Source organism: Eubalaena glacialis, chromosome 11 (genome assembly GCF_028564815.1).
Source record: "Eubalaena glacialis isolate mEubGla1 chromosome 11, mEubGla1.1.hap2.+ XY, whole genome shotgun sequence".
NCBI lineage: Eukaryota > Metazoa > Chordata > Mammalia > Artiodactyla > Balaenidae > Eubalaena > Eubalaena glacialis.
Window position 1 is genome coordinate 19,276,902 of NC_083726.1, and position 10,990 is coordinate 19,287,891.

Consider the following 10,990-nt stretch of genomic DNA (forward strand, 5'->3'; position numbering starts at 1 on the left):
ATCAGGTCCCTATGCCAGCAGGACCACTTGCAGACTATGGCTGGGATGGTCAGAAGCCCCATTAAGGGGAAATTTTCAGAATCTACAGTCTGGCTGAGTTTGCTGGGTTTGCCTCCAGAGGTTCTTGGACCATAGCTGAGACGGGCTAGAGCTGGTTCATGGGCCACTTCAAGTCAACAGCTGGGACCAAGTTCTGTATGCTTATTATCCAATGCACAGGTGGGTGTGACTCCTTCTCAGTCCCTTGGTATATGGTGCTGGTGACAGGACCAAGCCCAATGGGCTGTGGCTGAGTCCTCAGGAATATGGAGTTGTTTCTAGGTCTGTAGCCAGGACCACGGTTGGTGAGTCAGCCACCTGGGTGCTAGCCTTAAAATGGCTCTCCTCGGTCTTGGACTATACCAGTGCTTCACCGTCTCCTACCTGGATTACAAAGCTCCCACAAAGGCACTTTTGTCCATAGATGGATGCCAAATTATTGTTGTTCAGAGGTGATAAAGGAGAGGACACCTTATTTAGCCATCTTGCTTTCATCACTCTCCACAACCTTGGTTTTCTGATCCAACTTTTTATGGCATATTAGTCAGGTTTCTCCACAGAAACAGAACCAATAAAATATATATAGAGAGAGATTTATTATAAGGAATTGGCTCACGTAATTATGGAAAATGGCAAGTCCAAATCTTCAGTGTTAGCCAGCAGGCTCAAGACCCAGGAGAGCTGATGGTACAGATGAACTCCACAGACCATCTGGTGGAGAATTCCTTCTTGTTCCAGGAAGCTGGTCTCCTTGTTCTATCAGGTCTTCAACTGATTGAATGAGGTCCACCCACATGATGGAGGGCAATCTGCTTACTTAAAGTTCACCAGTTTAAGTGTTAATCATATCCAAGAACACCTCCAAGTTGACACATAAAATTAACCATCACATGTGGCTACTTATACTTCACTGTTTTCAAGAGTCTTGATGTTACCTGGTAACAATATTTGCTTTATTCCAAAGTCTGCTGGCGGTGGAAGGGAAGACATCTGAGGCCAGGCAGTGCTTAGTTTATATCCTGACTCTGTGAGACTTTAGGCAAGTTTATTAATTAAGCTCTCTGAAACTCATCTGCTTTATCAGTATGATTAAAATAAAAATGTCCTTGAGGCATATAGTTGTTAAGAAGATGAAAATATTACACACCTAACAGAATGTCTGGTACATGGAATATATTTAAATAAATATTAAATCTTTTCCTTCCTTATTCTTAATTTTCTATAGTTTTCATATGCCAAGGATATTATCTTTAGATACTTTGTCTTATTCAGGGAGTCATTAGCTGTAAACTAGCAAAAGCCTGCTGAAATTAGCTCAACTAAAAAGAAAAGTGGGGGAAGTGAGGATTATTGATGTTGTAAGAGGCACTCGTACATAGTTCTTTAAAAAGGAAATTAGAATCAGCTGAGCCTCGCTGGGAAGGAGCTGGGAACTGGGCTCTGCATCCGTGGTGTCTGCCCCATTCATTTCTCTATGGAGTCGCTTCCTCTCATTTCTACTTCACTCATCACTTCTACTCCTCCTTCAGTTTGGTTTGCATCTAGTTTTGATCAGAACTGACTCTGCTCCAGCTTGGTGTGATGTTAGTTCTCTCAAGAGTGAGAATTTGATTGGCTGTAGGCCACCCAATAGACTTCCTGACACCAATGCAAGTATCCATCCTGGTCCAATCAGGGGGTATGACACGGTACAAGCATGGTCACTTAGTTTTGCCTGTCAGGGAGGACAGTGATAGAAAAGAGACTTCTATAGGGAAAAGCGGGCTTCCCTGGTGGCGCAGTGGTTGGGAATCCGCCTGCCAATGCAGGGGACACGGGTTCGAGCTCTGGTCTGGAAAGATCCCACATGCCGCGGAGCGACTAGGCCCGTGAGCCACAATTGCTGAGCCTGCGCGTCTGGAGCCTGTGCTCCGCACCAAGAGAGGCCACGATAGTGAGAGGCCCGCGCACCGCGATGAAGAGTGGCCCCCGCTTGCCGCAACTAGCGAAAGCCCTCGCACAGAAACGAAGACCCAACACAGCCAAAAATAAATAAATAAATAAAAATAAAAATAAAAATATAGGGAAAAGTGCTCCCAAAACATGTTGACCATTGCTCCCTCACTTTCCACCTATCAAATTCTGCATTTTTTTTTTTTGCATTTTTAAAAATTTCAGAGATAGGTACTCTTTGCTCTCTCAAAGAGGTTTTCTTCTCCCAGTGCTTCCTCCAGAGAAGAAAATTCTGTTTTCCCAAGAAAACTATGTTTTATTTCCCCAAGCTGAGATAACTCCAGTTTATTCACCCTCTTTTTAATAAGACATCTTAAAAAACTGTTTGAGCTGACATTCTCCCAAGAGACAGAGTCTGTGGGCTTACTTTCTTATTTATTGCCATGCCACTTAATTTAATTATGTCATCTTGTCATTGCTACACATAATCTCAGGGGGCCCTGGGAAATCGGGCCATGCTGAATACTTTGCATTCCAAGTATCTCATTCTCTTCTCATCAAATTGTAATTATCTTCACCCTGATGCTATTTATACAAAACGACCATCCCAAGATAGTTATGCCCACATGGTCAAAACCAAATGGAGACTTAAGGTATTATCTGATCAATTTTACCAATTTTGACAACTGGTTAAGATAATTAGAGCAGGAGGAAAAGGATCTCTTTTTCTCAAAGTTTTGTCTTCTGGTCTAAATTGTTCATGTCACAGCTTTGTATCTTCTCTTTGCTTGATGGCTACACCTACGTTTTCTCAAGTCACAAAGCTTATTATCCAGGCAGCTTAGTAAATTTTCAGCTTTAGCCACCGTTTTTCCCGGGAAGAAAATTTTCACGGGTAAAATTCTTCATTTTAGAGTATACAAGGCCAAAATTGACTCTGGCATTTTACTTTATGAGACCAAAGTTTGCATACAAAAGATCTACATACTATGCAAATGTATTTTTAGTTTTTCTATGTAGCCTTCATAAAGCTTGGCAACTCCTTCCCCAAAGCCCTTAAATAATGCACTTGAATTTGAGATAGGTTAATTCAATAAAAGTTTTACTTTCTTTTCTGAAGGCACCTGAGTGACCAAATACTGGTGTGTTATTGACACTGCCATAAAACAGTGTAATCTCACTCATTTATCAGTTTTTGCTCAGGAGGACCTGAAGCTGAGCTCATTTAGAAGCTGAATTATCTCTGGCCCTCAGAGCCAGATGGCAAGTTCCTGTGAAGGTGGGGGAATATTGCTCCCAGGAATTATTGGAAAGTAATCTCCACACCTGCCATAGCCTATGGAGCAGACTGATAAAAACAGAACATGCTACATTCCTCCCACCAACCCACAGCCCCAGACACTCCACAGCCAGAACCAAAGTCAGCGTGAAATGTAGAAGTGATCGCCCCCTGTGCTCACCAGTCCCATTTGACCCAAACTCTCACAAATACTAACTCTATATTTTCAAAAAGAAAAATTGGATTAGCTATCGCTTTCCATCAGGTGCTTAAATAAGTCTTTTCTTCTTCTTGTCGTTATGAAACGGCATGGTCAAAGACAGAGAAGAATGGGAAACACTCATGGGTATGTTTACCAGAGTATTACTAAAGAGAAGGAATTACTTTGCTTCAAAGGTGGAGATTTACAATACCTGTATAATGTTTCTAAAGGGGATAATGAAAGGTTTGGCCAGAGTTCTACTTCTTATACTTATGGGGTTTTTTGACTTGTATGTATATGTTAAACACACACACAAAATATATCTGTAATATATGTATTCCATATCTCCTGCCTACCTCCTGGGGTTATCAAGAGAGTGATTCAATACTTACCTGGCAGGGGAGATACTGTGATCACGAAGGTGGTTTTCCCAGGGCGAGACTTATTCATTGCACTCTGCTGAACCCTGCAATATCCCCAAACGTGGTAAACTCGACTGCATAATTTGTGGTAGTGTGGGACTGCGTTCTCGCTTTCCCCTGTAAAGAAAAAAAGAGAGAGAGAGAGTGATTCATTCATTTTCTCACTTAATAACTGTGTTTGGTTGAAGGGATCCCAAAATGGAGAAGGCATGTTCTAGTTTCTAAAGGAATCCATCTTGGAGAAAGGATTAAATTATGTAATGATATGGATAGTAACTCATGGTGTTTAAGAAAGTTGTCATTGTGCTAATATGTTTTCATAATTGTGGACCTTTTATTTTCATCCAGAACTGCTAAATATAGGTGCTTTCAAAATTATTGGAGCAGGATGATTTATAACAAAGACATATGCTGTGTTGGCATTTTCATAATTCTATCTATTAGAATCTTATCATTTTAACAGGAATGCTTCTTACTATTTTCCTTTGGCTGTATTAAATTAATCAGAAAAAAGTGCTAGAGATTTTAAAGCCAGCCAGACCTGCAGCTGACTCTTGGTTTTACCAATAAGTCACTGAGTGACCTTGGGAAAAAAAATCACATAAACTCTCTGACCTTTATTGTCCTCATCTATTAAATGGGAATAACAATCCTTAATTTTCAAGGTTTTTTTTATGAGTTATATATGATTCTGTATTTAAAAAGCACCTAAGAGAGTAAGTGGTTCTATAAATGGCAAAGATAAATGGTGGTCAGATATTGCTCTGTGGAAAACCTGGTCATTATAATATGACAAATTAACTGAAGAACTCAGACAAATTGATACCTTGTCAAGCCCAACTCTAGAGAATCATCTCAAGGAGGTCTTGAAATTAAAAAAAAGACTATATATGAACTCTGTAGGAGATTTTTATCATATTAAATAAGTCTAGAAAATCATTGTATGATATCCTTCTCAGTCTGCTAGGAGAAAAAACGTTAAATCCAACAAGAGGATGAGGACCTGCTTTTTTTTCCTTCCAAGAGGGATAGCTCTTAATCAGAGTGCATTCTCCATTCAAAATAATCTGTGAAGATTGGCATGAAAATGCAGATTCCTAATTGAACAAAGACAATTATTTCCAGATTGAAGTACAGTGGTGAATAGCTCTGTGCTCCAATTACCGCCAGACTTTTATTTCAAATGGGAAGCTGAAATCACAGATGAGTTCGCCTTAATTGGGAGAAATGGCTGAAATTGTACTTTTAATACCCTACTGTAACATCGTCTATGTAGGTCATCTTTTTTTCATGTACACATGACAGTGCCCTGTTTATGTCCATTTGGGACAGCAAGCTGTGATGGTGAGAGGGATAGCCTTTTTTACAAACAAAGGTAAAAGCATCCAAAAGTTAATCAGAGCCATAAAACTGTATAGCTTGTAAATAAAGGAATGGAAGAGTACATTCTTTTTTATAACTATGTGTGAATTCACTGACTAACATGAAAACCTAACTCAAGATAGCGTTAGTTCAAGCAAGATTTTCCTTGAACCTGATTACTCCTTCGTAATGTATCCACTTAAAAATTATCAGAGGGTAGCCCAGCCATGAATACAAGGGCTCGCCAAATTAGGGTAGGTCTAACAGATTTTCTAAAGATTGAAAAAAAGAAAATTCAAAGGATAGATTTAGTCTGTGCTTCTCAAACAACCAGCAAACAACAAAGGAGAGCCTACTGTATGGTTGAGTTGGAGGTGGTGCTGGGTTGACAGAGATGAGGGTGCGGAAACTTTGTCAGTAAAGATTCCTCTTCTCGGGTCCTCTTTAACTCCAACTGGGGACTCTAGATCAGACACATGAAGCCTTGTCACCAACCACCATGAACCATCGGTGTTTGTGTAGACGTTTCCTGTTTTCAAAGGGATTTCACAAACTATTTCGTTGTATCCTCATCCCTCCAAACTCCAAGCTAGGTGTGGTGGATATCACCATCTCCTTTTACAAATGAAGAAACTAAGGCCCAGATCCTTGCTTAGGGGGCAGAGTGAATGAGTATAGGGCTAGGATGAGGACCCAGCCTTTGATTAACGATAACCAATCCAAAGTGTCACATGTCACTGGAGGAATCCTAAATGACTTCCTCGCCTTAGTGTGAGGACCACCACATGCCACTGTCTTTCAGGCCGTAGAAATAATAAGAAAAGTAACTGTGCTGTCTGTCGTCTTACAGTCATTGGCTTTCACAATTAGCTAGATATATCCCACAGATGTGGAACCTGGGGTGCACAAAGGTTAAGTGACTTTTCCAAAGTCCGACAATCAGTTAAGTGTTGGAGCTAGACCCAAACGAGCCTCAGTGACTCCAAACCCTGTGCTTTATCCTTTCACCAGGAGAGACCCAGGTTTTTACATCCATCCCTTCTGCTGCTTTTCACAGAATTTATTCATTCGTTCAACAAAAATCACAGCAGTGGACAAAATAGACCCAAATCCCTGTCCCTATAGAGCTTACCTATTCTAGTAGGAAAAATAGACATTAGGCAAAATAAGTAAAAAGATACTGTACGTTTGATGGTGGTAAGTGCTATGGAGAAAAATAAAGGTAGAAAAGATTTTCTGGAGACTGAGAAGTTGCAAGTTTAGATCGGGTCATCTGGGGCGGCTTCACTGAAAGGTGGCAGTTCAGCAAAGTCCTGAGGGAGGTGAGCGAGTGAAGCTGCATTTCAGGCGGAGGGAGAAGCAAGTAGTCCGGCCTCAGTGTTTGCCTGGCTTGGTCAAGGAATGGCGCAGAAGCGAAGGTGGCCGTAACTGGGTGGGCAGGGGGCGAAACAGTAAGGGAGAGGGCCTAGGGTAATGAGAGGTCAGACAGAGCCAGGCTCAGGCCAGCTTGAGGACTATTCCAAGTGAAATGGAAACTATTTCAGGGTTTTGATTAAAGGACCTCATCATCTGACTTATGTCAAAAGGATAGCTCTAGATCTTTACTGAGAATAGACTAACAAGGGTCCAAGTTGGAGGCAGAAAAATCAATTAGGAGGCAGATAACAACAACAATAATTATTATATTATTAAATTAAAAGGGCATAAAGATTATTTATATTGGCTTCAGCTAGGGAGATGGTAAGAAATGGTCAGAAAGATAAGAAATAGGGCTGGCTCTACCCCTGTTGCTGCCTGTTTGCCTTGGTTGCTAAAGTGTCTTGGAGATACTGAGAGGGAGGGAGCCCTCACAGGAAAATGCTCCCAGGCATGGCAGGCAGCCACAGGAGTGCCTTGCTCAGATCTCCCTTCAAGAGATAATCTGCCAGTGGTAGTTTGATAGGGATTGCTTTAAATCTGTAGATTGCTTTGGGTAGTAGAGTCATTTTCACAATGTTGATTCTTCCAATCCAAGAACATGGTATATCTCTCTATCTATTTGTATCATCTTTAATTTCTTTCATCAGTGTCTTATAATTTTCTGCATGCAGGTCTTTTGTCTCCTTAGGTAGGTTTATTCCTAGATATTTTATTCTTTTTGTTGCAATGGTAAATGGGAGTGTTTTCTTAATTTCACTTTCAGATTTTTCATCATTAGTGTATAGGAATGCCAGAGATTTCTGTGCATTAATTTTGTATCCTGCTACTTTACCAAAGTCATTGATTAGCTCTAGTAGTTTTCTGGTAGCATCTTTAGGATTCTCTATGTATAGTATCAGCTCTATTTACAATAGCCAGGACATGGAAGCAACCTAAGTGTCCATCAACAGATGAATGGATAAAGAAGATGTGGCACATATATACAATGGAATATTACTCAGCCATAAAAAGAAACAAAATTGAGTTATTTGTAGTGAGGTGGATGGACCTAGAGTCTGTCATACAGAGTGAAGTAAGTCAGAAAGAGAAAAACAAATACCGTATGCTAACACATATATATGGAATCTAAGAGAAAAAAAAAAAAAGTCATGAAGAACCTAGGGGCAAGACAGGAATAAAGACACAGACCTACTAGAGAATGGACTTGAGGATATGGGGAGGGAGAAGGATAAGCTGTGACAAAGTGAGAGAGTGGCATGGACATATATACACTACCAAACGTAAAATAGATAACTAGTGGGAAGCAGCCGCATAGCACAGGGAGATCAGCTCGGTGCTTTGTGACCACCTAGAGGGGTGGGATATGGAGGGTGGGAGGGAGATGCAAGAGGGAAGAGATATGGGGACATATGTATATGTATAGCTGATTCACTTTGTTATAAAGCAGAAACTAACACACCATTGTAAAGCAATTATACTCCAATAAAGATGTTAAAAAAAAAAAAAGAGATAACCTGCCGAGGAGAGGGGCTGGTTGATGACCTCATCTGCACCCTGGGTGCTGTGCAGCAGTGCTCTCGCTGAGGCCGCACTCTCCCCACGCTGCTCCCAGCCAGGTTCCTGCCTAATCAGGGCTCCTCTCACAGGCCGTCTTTGCTCCAATCCCCCTTCATCCTGTCTCTCCCTTCACAGACCTGCACAGACTGACATCCCTGGCCTCTCTCATCCACCTTGGGCTTCAGTAGCTCTGTCTTTCTCTCTGCTGAGGTTCTTGGAACCCCAATTGGCATATCCAATTGTTTGCTCTAGCCAATAGCAAAAATGATCCTACTACTAATAAAAATAAATGCAAACTGAGTTCTTACTATGTGCAAAAAACTGAGCTAAGTGCTTTACATGGAGTATATCTTTTTAATCTTTACTACAACCCAATGAGGAATGTACTATTTTATGTATGAGGAAACTGAGTCTTAGAAAGATTAATTGATTTCCCCAAATTCAAATATCTGGCAAATGGAGGAGTTGCCATTGAACTTGGGCAGCTTGGGTATAGAATCGAAACTCTGGCAACTATATCAGTCTCAGGACAGGGTCCTCCCACTGCCCTGCCTGACTGACTTCATGCTTCTTAGCTAACCTACAAACATCTTCATAAGATTTTAACCAAACTTATCCATGAGGTTCAGCAAGAAGCTAGTACCTTAGTACCCTGGTACCCTAGTACCATAGAACCCTAGTACCATCCCTGTAGTTAGAGTTTCCATTAACTTCCCAAGGTCATACAATTCCACCTGTGTAGGAGGGAGCTGTTCTCATTTCTCTGCAAATATTGGTCTGATGCCTGCCTAGTGCCTTTGCCACCACATTTCATAATTTGTATTTTATTATTTTTAAGTGACAACTATTTCATAAACTATCACGGGATGAAGAAAAGAGCCCTGAATTGGGATCAGAAGACCAGATTTCTAGTTCCAACTCCAACACTAAGTCAGTTCAAGATGTGCTCTATTGCTAGTCATGAAACCCCATCTGAACTAGTCAAGGCAAAGAGGGAATCTATTTGTTATCCAAACTGGGAAGTCCAAAGGGTGACTCTAATTTCAGACATGACTGTGTCCAGATAACAGCATTAGGACTCTGTCTCTCTCACTGCATCTATCACCTCTGTCTGCCACTGTTTGGGCTTTGTTCTTTGTAGGCCCATTTTATTTGACAGTAAAGATGGCTCTCCCCAACTCCATGCTACATTTTTCTTAGCACTGGATATCACAAAAGAAGAAAACCTCTCTCTCTGTATTCATATAAATCCCTAATTAAGGACATGATTGGCCTTGTTTGGGGAAGGTGCTTGAGCGTGAATCAGCCATTGGTTCTAGGATGATGACATATTCTGATGGGCAGTCCGGGTCATGAGTACACCTCTGCAGGGTGGAAACAGGACCAACTGATTAATCATCACATCAGCAGGAGATATTTATTCCTGCAGTAAAAACAAAAAAAGATGCTTGGCAAGTAAACGTAACAACTTTACACAACAATCATCATAGGTCTTCCAAATATAAAACACGTGCATGCCCCTCCGCAGGGCAACCCAAAGCCTCATCCACCTGCCACATCCAGCTCAAAATCCCATCTCCTGGGTTATATGCAGTCCTCTTCATCAGATCTGGACCTGATGTGGCTCCCTGTGATGCAGCAGTTAAAACAAGACATAAGTTATCTGACCCCATACATCTCCCCCCCCACTCATATACACACATACAATACACTCAATATACATCATACACACACATACAATATACTCAGTATACAACAGTGAAACAAGGACAGGCAACTTGCAACAAATGTCCTCCATTCAAGACAGAGAAGAATGGTAAACTAGCAGCCTCTAGTCTTTAGGAGTGACAAAATCCTTGACCTGGTAGTGGAGGAAGTTCCTTGATTGGATCCTAAATATGCCTTTTAGGATCTATTTGATTTTAGCCAGTTCTAAGGGCCAATAACCAAATCCAAAGTTCTTCCCTAAAGGAGTTTTTAAATCCTGCTTTACTTATTCATTTTCTCACCTTCTACCTCTTTCTTCCTCTCAATTTAGTGTTGGCTCACTGGAGATTATCTCAAGCAATAGCCATGATTAAGAAGGCAACACAGTCTGAATTCTGCTACAAATCCAAGTCCTTCTAGTTCACTGAGAAATCTCTGGGGTCTTTTGTTATTTAACATCTTTCTGTTATTTCCTGCCACTTGGGATCCAGAAGTAAATAACTCTTCGCTATGAGATTCCCTATTTCTGGACCCTCTCTCTGTTCCCTTTCTTTGCAATTATAACCAGGATCAACCTACACACACTAATATCCAGCTCTTCCAACTTCTTCTTCTAGAGATACAAGCTCCAAAGGTATTTATTCTGCCTTCCAATTGCTGCAGGCAATAGTTTTATCAAGCATTTTCTTTTAGCACCAGGGATTTCTGGTCTCAGGCAGCTGTGTTTTCTCGCCACCTGACAACCAAATACTAAGTCATTACCATATATTTGAGACTTTGCTTATGACATTACACCACTTCAATTAGTGGTAAGGTAATAAGCTACATGGCTGTGACAAATACATCTAAAAATAAATGATTCAAACACTATGGAGTTTTATTTCTCATTTATATACCAGTCTGGGATCAATGTCCCTAGTTTGTGGTTGGCTCTCTGCCGTGGTGATCATTTGGGGACCCAGGTTCTTTAGATTATTTTAATCTCACATATCCACTATCCCTTAAAGCTTTGCTATCATCTTCATTCAGTCAATAGACTGGAAAAAAAGAGAGCATGACAGCAAAGGAAAC

The 10,990-nt window shown here is 40.9% G+C and overlaps 1 non-coding gene across 1 annotated transcript; it reads left to right on the forward strand.

Annotated features, from left to right (window-relative positions):
- The first annotated feature begins 3,836 nt into the window (after nt 1–3,836).
- On the forward strand, nt 3,837–3,994 carry LOC133101798 (U1 spliceosomal RNA). The gene has a single exon (XR_009702695.1). It is a non-coding gene; the product is annotated as a U1 spliceosomal RNA (small nuclear RNA).
- The last annotated feature ends 6,996 nt before the right edge of the window (nt 3,995–10,990 follow it).